The 15,798-nt window shown below is 41.1% G+C and overlaps 1 protein-coding gene across 2 annotated transcripts in view; it reads left to right on the top strand.

Annotated features, from left to right (window-relative positions):
• Window positions 1-507: 507 nt before the first annotated feature.
• Window positions 508-15,798, top strand: part of CREB5 (cAMP responsive element binding protein 5) — a 249,748-nt gene continuing 234,457 nt past the window's right edge. For both annotated transcript variants that reach the window (XM_056484901.1, XM_056484900.1), the window contains exon 1: window positions 508-557. The gene's annotated coding sequence lies outside the window, so the exon portion shown is untranslated. The remainder of the gene's footprint in view (window positions 558-15,798) is intronic.

Below are 15,798 nucleotides of genomic sequence, written 5' to 3'. Positions count from 1 at the left end.
TGCACGGGGCACACCTGGGCAGGTGGACAGCGGCGCATCCCCGCAGCGCTGCAGCTCGGCACGGAGCTTTCCCTCCCTTCTCGGGCACCGCGGTGTACTTCTCAGACATTTTACAGATAAAGAAACTCGAGCAAACAAAAAGAGCCGAAAGAGTTGGGGGCTGCGGGACCCGAGTCCCCCCTGCGGCTGTCACCCAGCGCAGGCTCCGCGCCTGCCGGAGCTCGCCACGGCCGGGCCGCCGCTGTCCCCGGGCACAGCCCGGCCCGGCTGCGCCCCTTCCCGCCCGGGCATCCCGCGGGGGCGGGCCGAGCTCCGGGCCGGCTCGCCCCGCTCCGCCCCGCACCCCGCGGGGGCGGGACCGCCCGAGGCCGCGCCCCGGCCCCGCGCTCCGTCCCCCCGCCCGGCACGGACCGCAATGATTTAGAAGTTCAGGAATCCCACGTGACGTCACGGAGGGTGATGTAATGCTTCTCTAAATAGAACGTATTGTAACCGTCCCTCAGTCCAACGTGGTTCCTCCGGCCGCGCTGCCGGTCCCGTCCCCGCCGCACCGGGCGGTAAGTTCCTAAAAATACGGGGCAGCCCCGGGAAGGCGCCCGGCGCGGCGCGCCCCGCACGGAGCCCAGGCAGCAGCGCCGGGAGCGCGGCTGGGGCAGGGGCAGCCTGCGGCTGCAGGGGCTCTGCCCTCCGCCGCCGCATCTGCTCCGCGGGCGGCAGCGCCGGTCTGCGGGCGCACGGAGAGGGGGCGTGAGCGACCCCGCGTCCCGCGGAGGGTCGGGCAGGGCAGAGCAGAGCGGCGGGGGCGGGAGCGCACGGCCGCCGAGGCTCCCCGTCCGCACTTCAGGCAGTTTGGGAAGTCTGCGCGCCGCTTCCCGGGACGGGACGGGATGGGATGAGACGGGGCGGCTGCCGCGGAGCGCAGGGAGCGCGGCGGTGCCGCTGCCCGAGCGGAGCGGGCGGGCGGGCAGCCCCGGGCACCGCGGGTCCCGCGCCCCGGGCGGGCTGGACGGCTCAGCGTGCCCGGGGCACCGGGCGGTGACAGCTCGGCGGCGCGCCGCCCCGCCATCCTCTCTCCCCGCCGCCCCCAAAACTTCTGGATAAGTTTCGCGGCGGCGGCCGTGCTTCCCGGGGAGCCGGGGGCAGCCGGCGGTGCCTTCCCCGTGCGACACCCCGGGTGCCGGGCTGCTGCCGGCCCTTACGTCATGCTGCGGGCCGGTGCGGGCTGATGCTCCGCTTCTGATGCCCTCGGGTGCGGGGCGGGGGCGAGTGTTGACAAGGTGCCCTCTCTGCAGCCCTCCTCTCCCTTTCCAGCCCCTCTGCTCCGCTCATCATCCCCCTCCCCAGCTCCGCTTCCCCCCGCTACTGTCCTCTCTTACAGGGGTCTCTCTCTCCCCAGCGAAGTTTTCAGGACGATAAGCGCTGCAGGAGTGTAAGGGGAATACTTGCTAAACTCTGCCTCCTCTATTATTTATGTCCGAGCATGGTGAGTGATCCTTCATCTCCAGGGCTCAATATAAGCTTTATAATTGGAAAGAGAGAGGTAGTTTCAGAGATGGGGGTAGGAATAAAGGAAAATGAAATGTCCATATGTTGTTTGGTTTTTCTTCTTTCTTTTTTTTTTTTTTTTTTTTTTTTAAATCCATACCGATATGAGAACTGACTTAAGCAGCAAGATTAGAAGATTTCCATATATTATCAGTAAGAAACAGTGCTTAGCTAGATGAAATTGAAGCTTGAATAGTAATTACTGTGAAGCATCTTACTCGGGCTTTTCTTGAGACTGCAGCTTTTAGAGAAAGATTCACCCGCTGGTGTGCACCAGACTTTCCTTGTCTGGCCATTTGGACAAGCAGCAGTGCGTCAAGGAACAGTGGTGTAGGAAAACTTTCTTGTAAGATATATGCACGGATAATCCAGAAATTGGACTGAGAGAAGATTGAGAGGTGGAAAGTGAGAGCCGAATGCAAAAATGCAGGGTAATTTGTGGGAATTTTGCTGAAGGAGGCATGCTTCCATAAGGGCACAGTTTATTTTCAGTATAAAAGTGTACAGTGGTGAAAGTCCCCGCTCAGTGTTTTGTAACTTTCATGTGGCGAATGAGGTTGTCTGTTTCAAAAGCTGGAAATTCTTAATAAAAAAAATGGCTAAACTCCTTATTTGTGACTCCTTAATCCTAAAGGGAGCTGTACAGGTCGCAAAGCACTAGGGAAAAGTGTGATTAATGATCAGTGATTAGTGATAAGTGATTAGTGGTTTTATTCAAACTGTTACCTCTGACCAGAAGCACACATCAGAGGATTAACAGGCTCTTTAGATAAATGCTCATTAGTGGAAGGGGGAAAGCAAAGATAATAGGCGTGCACACAGGGACAACTTTCTAGGAAAATCATTCCTGTCTCTGGCATAATAAGCTCTCTTAGCAGAAAGGCTCTTTAATTTAAAAGTTGCTTTTATCTTGTAAATCAAAGATAGATGCAGAAGTTTGCTACGCTATTATAGCCTAAATTTTCCCATATCCACTAGATGTGGATTATCTCAGTAGTGATATTTTATTAAAAAAAAAAAACAAAAAACCCACACCACAATTGAATCTGTAAGAAACTGAACATTCCCAAGGGCTAAAGCCCTGCATCCCGAGGCATCTGCTCCCAAAGCCTGCTGCTGGCAGCTAACTAGATGGCGCAGTCCTGTTGTGTGTGAATATGCACTTCTAGGTTATGAACTTAGCAAGTAGCAGCTTGCTAGGTGTCCTTCAGCACTTAAAACAAAGTTGATTCTGTGCTGGGTTGGAGGCTAGACAGTGCTATGAGTTTGTAGTCACATTTTCCACTTCAGTTAATCTAGGGAGTTAAAGGCTGCTGGAAAAATTAGTCTCATTTACTGAAAGAGATGGTGAGAGAAAGAAGAAGAGAATGAGAGAGGGGCAAATAGCTACAGCCCGGGACATAACTCTTGATTGCACTGTTTTGTACTGCTTGAATGAAGTACAGTTCTGATGGCCCTAATTAACGAAGTCTGAAATCTCTTGGGAGTTTTTTCCCCAGCTATCACTGGCAAAGATTTTTTTTTTCCCTCTTTTTTAATAAGTCACTAAAAAGAAGGAACAGTTGGTGAGGTGGTTGAACAAAACAACTTGGACCTGACTGTGCCTTACAGATTATGGTAAGGAGCCTGTTTTTATGATAACTAACCAGGGATTTTTCATTACTCTTAATTATACATGGCTTGGGGAGAGCTGGTATCTATTGCTATTGATAGACTTGGGGGTTTCCTTTGTTCCATTAGCTTGCCTGGGATTTATGTTTGGTTTCAACTGTGGAGATCATAAGAATTTCAAAACTTTAAAAGAAACACTTGAGTGAAACAGGAAATAGAAATAATGAACTTATGGCATGAAAAAGAAATGGCTGTAATCTCCTATTGTTACATCTTTAGTTGGACACACTTAGGAATAGTCGGGCTAATGCTTAAAATCAAAAAGTTTTGTAATAGCATATAAAAAAAGGCAATAAGAGCTGCCTGCCAGTCTTGAATATTGGATGGCACTTTTCCAGGATTTAAAATTGCAATATTTTTAAAAGTTTACACATTTAGAACAAGCGGAAACCTTTTCCCCCTTCCAAAACACCCATTTATAGTTCAGCTTCAATTTATCACACTCCACTTCTGCTAATTTAACCCAGGGAATGTAAGGGGAAAGAAACCATGGATATACATTGAAAGAAAAGATATAAGCGAGATTGTACATGTAATTTTATTTATATCACCACTTAGCAGAATGACTTACACAGATAAAAAGTAATAGGCGCTTTTTAAATTTGATATTCACTTCCTCACGCCGAGAATCTAAAATGTGCTGCAATCACATTTATTCTGTTCACTGCTGAGGAATCTCCTGTAAGAGATCGTTGTTGTGAGAGCTAGAGTTCACTCTGGAGTTGATAAGAGAGAGGTAATCTCCCAGACCCGTCAGAAGGCAGCTCTTACATACTAAACCTTTCAACTCTGTGTGGGCAGAATCTCTCTGAGCTCAGTAAGTCTTGCAGGATGATTTGAAACTGGGTTATTAACTTGTCTCCTTGTGGCCCCCTCTAAAAACCTGTCTCTGTGCCCCTAATCAGGATGTGAGGATCTTAACTTTTAGAATAATTCTTGCAATTCCTTTAGTCAAGGACTTTTTCCTCTACTCTTTGTCATCCTGTATTTCTAATTCCTGGCATTAGTTAACTTTCTTGATTTCCTATAAACCTGTTGCTTTGAGGTTTTAATAGCTGTCTTTCCAGCCTAATTTTAATTCCAGTTACCATTTTTCTTATAAACTCTTTATTATGAGAAAACTATTTCGGGACAAGCTTTTACAATAAAAAAGAGCAAACCTGTTTTTACTTCAAACATTTAAAAATTATTATTAAGGACCATGTGATTTATTATTGGGACAAACTGGGTTTTTTTCTCAAGGCCCACGAACACTGATTTTTCTTGTAACTCATTACAGGAATACTCAGTAGATGCAGTTGCTGGAAAAGCAGATGTGTAAAGCAACTAGGCTTTCAGTTCTGCTTCACAGATGTAGGTGACTCTTTTGCTTTTATTCTGTTTTGGTTATCCCATGCTAATCAAATTAATAGGCAGACATATATAGCTAAGCCAGTCTTTTTGGCTTAATCTTTAATGTGTAAACTCTCACTGATACAAACAGGAGTTTGTACAAAAGGAGTCCTAGTAGAAATATTTAAAATGCTTTGAGATTCTGTCAGTTGTAATTACTAACTTCAAGGCCGATCAGAGAGCTTGGTAGGTCACTCTGCAATATCTCAAAACAATTTCTGTTGATTTGCCTTCTCTCCCTGCTGCATGATATTCAACCCCTCCCCTCCATCCCTATACCCCTTATTTCTTGGTAAATTGTCTCAGAAAATTATAATGCTCCAGAGCTTTTTAGGGCTCTAGCCGAAAAAAAGGAACTTTTAGGGCTTTTGCATTTCTCTGCCTTGAGAAATTATCAAACTTGATCACAAATTTAAAGCAACGGTTTGGAGTAAGAACTATGAAAACATATTTTTTCCTCTTACCAAAAATCCTATTACTATGCTAATTTACAATTCTGAAGGTGTAGTATTCTCTGACACAGACAGTGTTCTCAGTGATCTCAGACAATGTTATCATGCTGTATTTTAACTTCAGCTAAGTTATAGCAGTAAGTACAGAAATTAACTTCTGTAGACTTGACGTGGAAAAACAAAATCCTGTTATGGAAATACTTTTTTGTTTTGGTTGCACACGCAATCAAATAAATTATTTCAATAGTCCCAGGTATACATGACAAGCACAAGATAACATACATAAAATAATTGTTTTGGATATGTGATGAAAGAACTTGTTGAAGCAGATAAGCTCTTGTGTCTTTTTACATCCGTGGAGCTCTTGTGTTGGTTTGTGCACTGATTGTTTCGCTCCTATTATGGCTCAGGTTGATGGGGCAACCCTGAAACTCTACTATAATACTTAATCTTCTATTTTTCACTAAGGTGTTATTTTATTCTGTAGTTAAAATTGCCAAGAGTCAGCATTCCTTTACTAGCAGTTCCATGGGAAATGCAGGTGTTATTTGCCCTTAGAGAGTTAAGAAAGGGTTGGTTGCACTGGTTTATAGGTTTTTAGGTTGTGATATCCATTGCTATTTCATAAACACAAAGAGATTTTCCAAGGATTTTGCTGAAGGCTGTAGGATTTTGAAAGTAAAACACTGAAAGCTTACAGCAATTTCCTCAGCTTAGAAGATGTTTTGCTTTTGGTTCTTGTTTCCGTCTTAAACTTTTTTGAGAATTTGTTCAAGAAGTTGGTCCCACACACAGCTCCAGAATAAATGCCTTGAAACACTGTCACCAGCAGTGTTTGTGTAGGTGTGTGATTTTAATAATCTCTTCCTTTGAGACACTAATGTCACTGTCGTGCCTCCCTGCCATGTAAGGTGATTTTAAGGTGTGGGCGCAGCCCTGCTTGGCCAGAAGGCTCCAGTTTTTGGGTGATAAAAATGGCAACGTCTTTAGAAGAAGCCAGAAGGAATGAAATTTGAATTTAATTGGGAAAAAAAACTGTGAATCCTCTCTTACCTTTGCCAGCTGATTTCTGCTTTTCTTTAGCTCTGAATGTTTTCATTGCTCTTACTAGGGTACTGAGATCTCTGCTAGCTCAGGAACTGGGCATGGTTTGATCTCACCTGCAGCTTCCCACCCCACATAAACTCTATGAGCAATTTCTCCTGCCTTTTTAACCTTTGCAGTGTTTTTTCAAGCAGCTTGCTTTTCTCTCATCTCAGCTTCTTTCCTTCCTAAGGGCCTTGTCTTTGGTGCCACCACTCAGTGAACATTTCAATGCAGTTGAAATGTCTGGTCCCAATCTCAGTATGTTTGTGTATTTTAAGGTTTTCTGTCCAGGGATGTACTGAGTTCAAACTAGTCATCCTTAAATGCTGTCAATAAAAAGTTAATACAGAGATATGCAATTAATTTGGCCAATCTTTTCTCATTTAGAGGAAGCTGATTTTTTCCTGTTTATCTTGTGGGCTTGTGCCTTATTTACTCTCTCATTGCATGTGAGGCAGCATTGTTCATCACCACCTTTTTTTGAGCTGTTTGCAAGAACCTAGCAACTAATTTGTCTTTTCTGGAAAATGAACTTGCACCAGTGGCTGCTAGATCTAACATTTGATATATTTTTTTTCTTTTTCCCTGCTGGTCTAATGTAAGGAATGCTAGTTAATCTACTCAACACAGGGGGCTCTGTAGCACAATAAACAGAATCTGAGATTGGATTTGGGATGCCTTGTATAGAGTAGCTATAACAGTAAGCAATAAATTGAGATGTTACTGTATTGTACTCCCTCTCTCTTTTTTCCCCTTTTCTGTCTTTTAAATCTTTCAGTCTGGAGTGCTGAAAATACTACCTGAAGAGTAATATCCTGCCTAAGTAAATGCTCCAAGGTATGGATGATGATATCAGTAGGTCACTTGGTCATGCAGTGATGCTGCAAATCAGCTGCCAGTAATTCAGTCATGGCTGAACTAGTCTGCAATCATTCCCAGTCCAAATATACCTCTCAGTTAACTTTTCAAAAAACTTTTATTCAACAGCAATGCACTGTAACAAGGCGCAGAGCTTTAAGTTATGAGTAGCCTAAAGTTGCACCAGAAGAGGTTCAGCTTGCATATTAAGAAAAGTTTCTTCTCTGAAAGGGTTGTCAAGCATTGGAATAGGCTGCCCAGGGAAATGGTTGAGTCACCATCCCTGGAGGCAGTTACAAGATGTGTAGATGTGGCAGGTGGGGACATGTAGTGGATTTGGCAGTGTTGGGTTAATGGCTCATCTTGACAATCTTAAGGGACTTTTCAAACTTAAGTGGTTCCATGATTCTGTAATAGTAGATCATAACTCCATAGGTACTACTCTGAATTAACTTCAGGCAATTGGTTTGGTTACATCTGCTTTTGGTTCTGGTCAAGTCAGTGAATGAGTTTGTCATGGGTTTTTTTTAGGTGCCCTGCAGGATCTCCAAAGGTGACCTGAGTGTGTGATGGCAAAGAGCCTGGAATTGTGCTTGTCAGGAAATGGCACTGTCTGTGTTAGAGATTTGGGCTTGCCACTATCTTACTTATAGGAAACTTCTTTTCTTGGGATGGCTGTAAAATACAACATGAAAAAACTAAAAATGGAGCAATGGAGTAAAAACAGATAATCAGTTTGTTCAGGACTATCTTTTCCTACCTATTGTTTAATTTCGTTACTGAATGAATGCTTTAGGAAGAAGAAATTTTGCTTAAGGGTTTGTGAAAACTTCAATCACGACATGAACTTAATTTTTTGTGACTTAGGAAAAAATTCATTTTGCTGGCAATGATTTCAGCAGGGGGTGAATGGCATTTGCCTATTTTTCTTAAAGATTGAAGATATCAGGATCAAGAGTTGTACCGACTTCTATAATTTTCTAGAGTGCGCAAAATGAGGGAAGAGATTCTGTAGTTAAAAACAAGTTAAGGAATTTTCTGTCTTTTTTTGCTTCTGTATCCTTAAGTGTATCAGTATAGCACTTAAAAGCTGTTTTATATCTGTTATTAAATCAGGCCAGTGAAAATTTCTTTTACTGGATGTGTGATGGAAAAGTATTTTAAAAAGGCAGTGGGAGAACAAAATGAATGATGTAAAACTTAAACCACTTTGTACAATTCCTGTACTGCCCTTTCATTCTTCAACACTTGTAAGGCATGGACTCAGGCATGAAAATAGGTTAAATTCAAGTAATTGATGGTTTATCACAAAAGTGAGAGAAAGCAGTAATTTAACTATTTTGATGAGAATCTTTAAAAGACAAGCTTCTGTAAATAATTTGCTACGAAAGTAGAAAGGATCAAAAGAGCCCTGGGTTTTATGACTGGGTAAGTAGAATTACATTCTTGTGGATTTAAAAAAATATCATAGTAGAGCCTAGTTCTCCACTCACCCCAATACAAATCTGGAGCAACTCTATTGAAATCTGTGGAGTTACCAACTGCAATAATACTCATTGAGAGGAAAATTAGATTCACAGGGTCTATTCTGAGCATAGCCTATCAGTTGTGCGCTGTGCAAATCCCATTATTAAAGTAATAGCCTTACATGTCACGTTAAGGACGGCTGTTTCCCCAAGATGAACATGTTTGCAGCTCTCCTCATCTTGTGGCTACTTTTTAAGGGGGCAGGGGGATATTGAGAATACTTATTTTCTGCTCAATTAATATTCCTTCCGTGCACTCTCCTTCCTCTCACGCGCTTTATGTGTGGGTGCGCAGTCTGCACTCTCCATCATCTATCTGTCTGTGTCTCCTTGGCTGTGACAGTCACCACTCTGGCCTCAGGCTTGCACAACATAGATGAAAAGCCCACCAAGGTTTTCAGTTAAACATGGCTTATGATGTTTAATGGCTTATAGAAGGATATAATTCTGCTCCTAATTATGATGTGCATTTTCACTCTTAACGGCGCAGCTGCAAATTGGAAGTAACACCTTAGACTTCAGTTATATTTTATACAGGAGGTTTTAGGCTCTCTTTCAGCATTAAAAAAAAAAAAAAAAAGGTGATAGAGGGTGAAAGAAGTGAGGAGGCAGTGTGGTTGAGCAGTTTAAATAAATTGGAGTATTTGTCTGCAGCTCAGGAAAGCTGCACCCAAGCACTTGGGCACCTTGCATAGCTCCCAAGCTGGCCTGAGAGTGGGAACAAAGTCACTGAGAAATGGGGGGAAAATACCATCACTGCCTGAGCTGCTCTGATTTTGTTTGTTAAACAGCAATAAACAGGGAATTTTGAGCAAATAAAAACATTGTAAAGAGTGATCATAGACAGTGTCCCACACTTTGCCCAGCCCTAATCATGTACACTCACTTGTTTCCAGTTTCTTCCTTTGGCCCAGCATATGTGGAGTCAGCTCTGTTTGTTTTGAAATTTATATAAATTGATTGACTTCTCTGAAACTGTGTGGAGTGAGAGTATGGCCCATGGTTGTTTATTAATGACACACAAAGGACAAATTCTGTTTATATTCTTTTGTGAGAGGTTATAACAAATATTTTTAGGTCTTATAACCACTCTGATGTGCAAAGTCTCTGGATCCTTAACAATCCAGAGGTTAATTTATAAGGAAAAAATAAAAATGGAACAAACCCACAACTATTATTTCATTGTCAAACATTTTTAAAAAGCACTATTTATGTAGGCCCTATATAAGCACACATTGTTTTATGTTCCTTCTGCTGGCTTTGCGTTTGACTGAACCATTATTCTCAGAGTGCTGCTGTGCTGAGATCATCAGTGATGATGGTGTGAAAACAAACAAGTTTTAGCTTGAGAAGTCACTATATAATTTGACAGGGAGGTTGTCAGCATCAAAACATCTACATTCATTTCATCTCTGGTCGAAGCAAAATAAAAATCAGGTGGGCTAATGGGAAAAATACATTCTTAGGAGGAAGGGGATTGGATTTAATTCTGCAAGGTGCTGTGTCAATCACAAGTAGGATCAATCTCAATTCCCACTGGGGTCAATGGTTGCTGAGGGCACTCAGGGACTAGTGACATTGGGCCCCTTTTCTCCAAAGTTTAGTAAAACTGCTGAGATGAAACTTAACTCTTCATTAATTGAAACTGCTAACAAGTTCTTGGGAGTAAAGTTCTTTTTGTTAAAGGTCAAGATACGCTTCAGCTCTTCAATAGAGAGCTAAAAAAATATGTGCTCTAATTCTGTAGCTTTCAAGGAATCCTTCAACACGAAGAGTTCTGCATATACCTTAATGGTACAAAAGTCCTGCTTTGGAGAAAAACATTCCTGGGCTCTGTTACATTACACAAAATAGGGAATTTTATTCTTTTGAAAGTGACCTTTAATATTATCAAAAATGATTTTGTATTCCCTAGTGTTAAGTTAAAAAGCTTTGGGACTAATGGATGCAGCTATGTGTAGTCAAAGAGGTGATGTGAAAAATATGCTATCAGCTATGTGCATGCCCCCCAACATTTTTTCTTTGTTCCTTAGCAAAATTACAGTGGTCTGTTTTCAACAGAAACAGTTAGAGTCAATGGATCCCAGATGAGTCAACCAACTTAATAATGCCCTAAAATTTAGGAGTTCCAGATAGTTTATTTTACTGCTATGTGGTGGCCTTACACTTGAACCTCTTACTGGATTATCTAAATTGAGTGGAGCTTGCAGGATACACAAAACATTGCTCCCTCTGTGGCAGTCAGGATGCTGCATGTTGTATTTTCTCTCTTGTGGTGTCTGATTCTATATGAATTTTCTTGCCAAAATGTTGCTATTCCAAAATATTGAGACAGCCTATTTCTAGGCTGTCAGTCTTCCAGTTTTCATTTCAGAGTTTTGAGTCAGTGCACTGTCAGCCAAAAGCTTTTCAGCAGGCTGAAAGCTTTTAGGCACAGAAGGAGCTTAGAAGAAATATTTTCAGCATTGTAATTTATTCTAAATTAATTTATGATGAGGACAATAAGAGGCATGATGATGACTGTTTTATCAAGCTAGTCATGAAAATAGATTTGATTTTCTTTTCAAATTTGAATTTGCTATGTTGGTGTCAGATAGCTTAAATGTACTGAGGATGCCTTGCAAGTGAATTGTTGGTTTGACTTACTGGATGTGCAGAGCTCCTTGTTGTATCTCTTCTTTTGAGGGAACAGCCTTCCTTGAACAGGGAAAAATGGCACTAGAGTGCTGCTGAGCTGTGTGGCTGTGGCAGTGAGATCTACCTTATGCCTCTCCCAACTAATAAAATTGCAGCCACCAGAGTTCAGGTGCTCTCAGAAAGCCCAAGCAAGATTTCAAACAAATTACTAACTTGCTTAGAAAATACTGGACAGGGGAATGTCCATGTCTACATTTATAGAGAGGTATGTGCTCAGTAGCACCTGGAATGGGCAGGTATTTCATGGAGAATGGATTTTGTAAAATATCAATTTTTTTGTAGCCTGACATCACAGAATTTTAAGAGCAAAACCAAGTCTAGTGTTTGGCAACTGGTTTGTACAGATAGACTCTTGTGTACATAGTAAAAACACACAGCAGTGAATGGTGTAGCTTATTTTTAGGGGAGAAAGAGGTACAAGCAAGTGGTCCATGCCATGGAAATAACATTTTTGATAAAGATTGGTTGTGAAAGAGTTAAATGAAAGCTCAAAACAGGAGTACATTTTTCAGCCTTTTATAATTCTGTGGCTATCACTTTCCTCACATACCTGGTGCTTTCCTACTAACCATCTTCAAAACATATGCTATAAAAGCATCACCCTCTTGGTGCCCACATTGACATGCCACTTATTTCTCCACCCAATGACCAACTCTTATCTGTGCTCTCAAGTATGGTGCATGTGAGATGGTCTGAGAAGTGGCAAGGTCCTGACAAGCCTCTTGTCTCTTGCTAAGCCCCATTTTTAGCACAGAGGGGATTTCCTTGCCGTTGTGTAAAGCAGACAGTTGGGCCACAGGGTTTTTTTCTGCACCCCATCCAATCCTGAGTTAAATCAAGTAGCAGTTGCCAGGGGTTAAAGTTGCTGCCTTCTGAGCAGCCTCTTTGGAGGGGAGTACATCAGGACTTTGCAGCCAGGCAAGGGACATTTTTCGTGGGCAAAAATACTCACCAAAAACTTCCACACAAAGAAATTTACTGAAAAGGATGGAGGCCTGGAAGTATTCACAGTTAAAGATCAGATTTTCTGAGTAGGTTCAGCCAAAATAAAAGGGGAGAAAGTGATGTGAAAAAGTCAAAATACTGTCTTTCAACATTTTTTCAAAATGAGTTACATCTTCTTTGAAAATTTATTTACAGTAATGAAGACATAAGGCACATCTTTTTTTTTTTTTTTTTTTTTTTTTTTTTTTTTTTTTGTGATGAATAAAGTCTTTCAGGTTGATGCAAACACTTTTGTGTTTATCTGCCTTCATTTGTCTGCTCTTGGCTTGGGAAGTTGGGGTCTCTTTATCTTTCTTATCTGAAAAATGTTGTTCTGTCCATACAGGGACCAGCTCCTGGAAAGCTGTGTTGTTTGAGAACTTCAAATAACTGGGCAGAGGCCTTTTTTTGGCCACATCTCCCAAATATTTCCTAATACTTGGTCTGGTCTGATCTGACTGGAACAGGGAAGATGATTTACCTTCCCTAGAGGGCATTGCAAAATCAATGTAATCATGGGATCAGAAAAAGATTGGCTGAAAGAAACCAAGTCTTTGTACAGCACCTTTGCTGAGAGTAAGTTTAGGAGAGGCTGTCCTCTTCTAAGAGTAAGGTCAGAAATATTTTGGACATTTTTTAAAATTAAATCATTACATAATTGTTAAAATTCAGAAATTGGAGTAAAAGGAGAAAGTGTCTTTTTTATTTATGCTACTGGCTTTGGTTTTTAGGATCTTTTAAAATGTATTTCTTCTTAAGGGAAATGTAGATGACTTAAATGATTTCTCTGACTGGGAATTATCTGGTGAAATCTCTGATTAATTTGAATATTCAAGGATGGATTAAAAGGGAGCTGAAGGAACAATTAATGTTTCCTAGGTATGGCTTTTTCTTTTTTTTTTTTTCTTTTTTTTTCCCTTTGAACAAATTAGTTTCTCATTTTTTTTTTCAGGAGACATACTAGGATTTGATGAGGAAGAAATTCTGGCTTATTCCAGTTGTGTGGAATTGCTTTTCTTAGATCATGTGTAGGATTTAATCTCCATGTGATGGTTCTTTAACTTGTCTTTTCAAGTGTGTGTTTTGGTGGTTTGATGGTATGTAGAACATTTCCTTCCTGTACTTCAGCATTTCTAACCAAAATCCAAGTATGTTTGAAACCTTAGCTTATTCACACTTCCTAATCATAATCCCCTTGGTTTCCTTGTCAGCACCTTTGTGGTATTTCTCTGGACACCTCTATCTAATATCTCCAGAGGTTATTCTACAGAGTAACCTTTGACAAGATCTATTACTTACTACTTACTGCTTTTAGCAAGGTGAAAAGAGGTCAGTCTCTGTAAAAGGCAGGCATTATTAGAAGACTGCTGTAGAGTCTCTTGGTGGTTTGTCCATCTCCTCTAGCTACACTGCAAATCAGTTCAGGCACCTCCTCTGCAGCACAGAGAAAATTACATTTATGACTGGATACAATCACATGTGGATAATGCATGTCCTTGGGAAAGTGGCTCCTTTGTGCATCACAAAGCCCCAGGTGGTTTCTTTGTCAAGGTTGTGGCACACTGATGCACCCACTGGAATCTGTGAGATTTTTGCTGTCAGCTTCAAGGGTAACAGGATTTCAACCTGTTAGTTTTTGTATGATCCCTTTAATTGAACTTCATGGCCAATGCTAATGATGTTTGCTGCTGCAAGAGTTGAATTGATAATTTGGTTACCCCTCCTCTCAGAGTTCAGGATCTTCTAAATGAAGGTTGGTGTTGTCTGTTTCTTTAACCAAATTAAGATGCAAAAGTTACCTCTTTCTGATTTGAAAAACACTGATTACAAAATCTCACTTTGCCAAAGGAGTAGCTACAAGATCATTTTGGCTGACAATACAAAATCCCAGAAATTAGACAAAGTAGATTTTCTTCCAGTTTAATTAAAAAGATTGACAAATTGTTCAGGAGGCTTTAGACAGATCCCAGTGGTGTTGAAAATGCAATTTTAAATGAATGTCTAGTCAGTTTATCTGCATTCATCCTCTGAAAATGAACGAAAAATCTTCCCAGAGAGCTTTGAAATGTCTCATTCTGGGGTTTTGTCAATGAAGGATGTTTTTAACCTGGTTGTATCTGTTATCACAACTTGTTTTTTCATGGTTTCTGTTACATGTAAATTCTACAAAAGCTGCTGTTATACCTTTCATATGCAAATAGTTATAATATAGAGAAAAATGGCCTCTATCTGAGGTTTGGCAATAAATTATAAGGATTTTTCTTCTCATCCCCAAACACTGAAACTCAGGCTAACTTGTTGCTAGTATGGCTTTCACTTTCTGTCTATAGTCTACCAATTAAGCACATGCTGACAATGACTGAAATGCTTTGTCTTGGAGTAGAATTTAAATTTGATTTACCTAATGGGAGCTCATTGCCACATGACTGCTGTATGTGTATGGCCTGGGCAGCTGGGCCTGAGCTCTTTGCAAAAATTAGGCACAATAACTGTCTGAGAATATATAAAATTTATAGGGAGATCAGGGTATAAATGTGAAATGTGTATTACTTCTTTTGCTTCTAATTAGAAAGTGAATAATGAAGGGAAGTAATGCTTTTTTTTCAGTGTGATCATATAGACGTTAAAATATAAACTGCTAAGGGAAAATAACATTCTACAAGATGAAAAAGAGTTTCTCTTGAAGTGTGGTAATTCCTGATGTTCTGCTTGTTTTCTGTGTCAGCAACCTCCCAAAAATTCCTTCACTAAGAATTTACCTGTAGGAGTGCTTGGCATATTCCTTTTTCCAAGCCCACTCTTTATTTTAAGCATGCAGAGAAGTACTGTGTGTGTGTATCTGTGTCATTTTAGTTTTATTTTTTAATTGCATCTCTGCCTTTGGTTCAAACTCTGTAGCTGGAGATTTAGTTATTAACCAAGCAAATTAGCCTTGCATTCAAGTGTTACAACCAAAAGCTGTGCCCTGTGGTTACAGTTAAGGGTCCTGTCCTTGTAGAGATGAGCAAGTGTTTGCAGAATGTTTCTTTGAGACTGAACCTAAGAGAACGAGACCAAGAGGTTGAAAGGCAACTGGATGCATCAATGTGGCAGAGCAGGAGTATATACAAATCCTTACTAACAGAGAGGTGGAAGAGCTTGCAGACAAAATTCTGGTCTGTTCTTGGAGTCAGAAATGTAGAGACTCTCTAGTGGGGATGTTGGAGGCAGGAGGAGGTGCAGAATCAGGGTAGGACTGGCCAACAAAGGGTGAAATCTGCTTCTTTCTCAAGACCTCTGGGTTTTGTGGAGGCTCTGAAAAAGCCATGAAGTCATTCTCCACAGATGGAACTGTTGACTTTTAACAGTAAATTAAGTCTCAACACAAATTTAATACTTTGTGCATTTTAAGTTCTAGCCACCAAAGTAAGATGCTGCCAGAACCGAAAGTACTTAACTGCTCTATTTTCACTAAGATATGATAACTCATGTTTATTAATAACATCTGACTTATATTCTGTCTGAAAAGCTTCTATATTTACTTCTTTGCTTGTTTGTTTATTTTATTTCTCCCCCCAGACCAGGCACAAAAACCCTACTGATCATCA

This window comes from Oenanthe melanoleuca, chromosome 2 (assembly GCF_029582105.1).
Source record: "Oenanthe melanoleuca isolate GR-GAL-2019-014 chromosome 2, OMel1.0, whole genome shotgun sequence".
Lineage (NCBI taxonomy): Eukaryota > Metazoa > Chordata > Aves > Passeriformes > Muscicapidae > Oenanthe > Oenanthe melanoleuca.
Note: the sequence above shows the minus strand (reverse complement) of the source record. Positions and strands in the feature narration are given on the sequence as shown.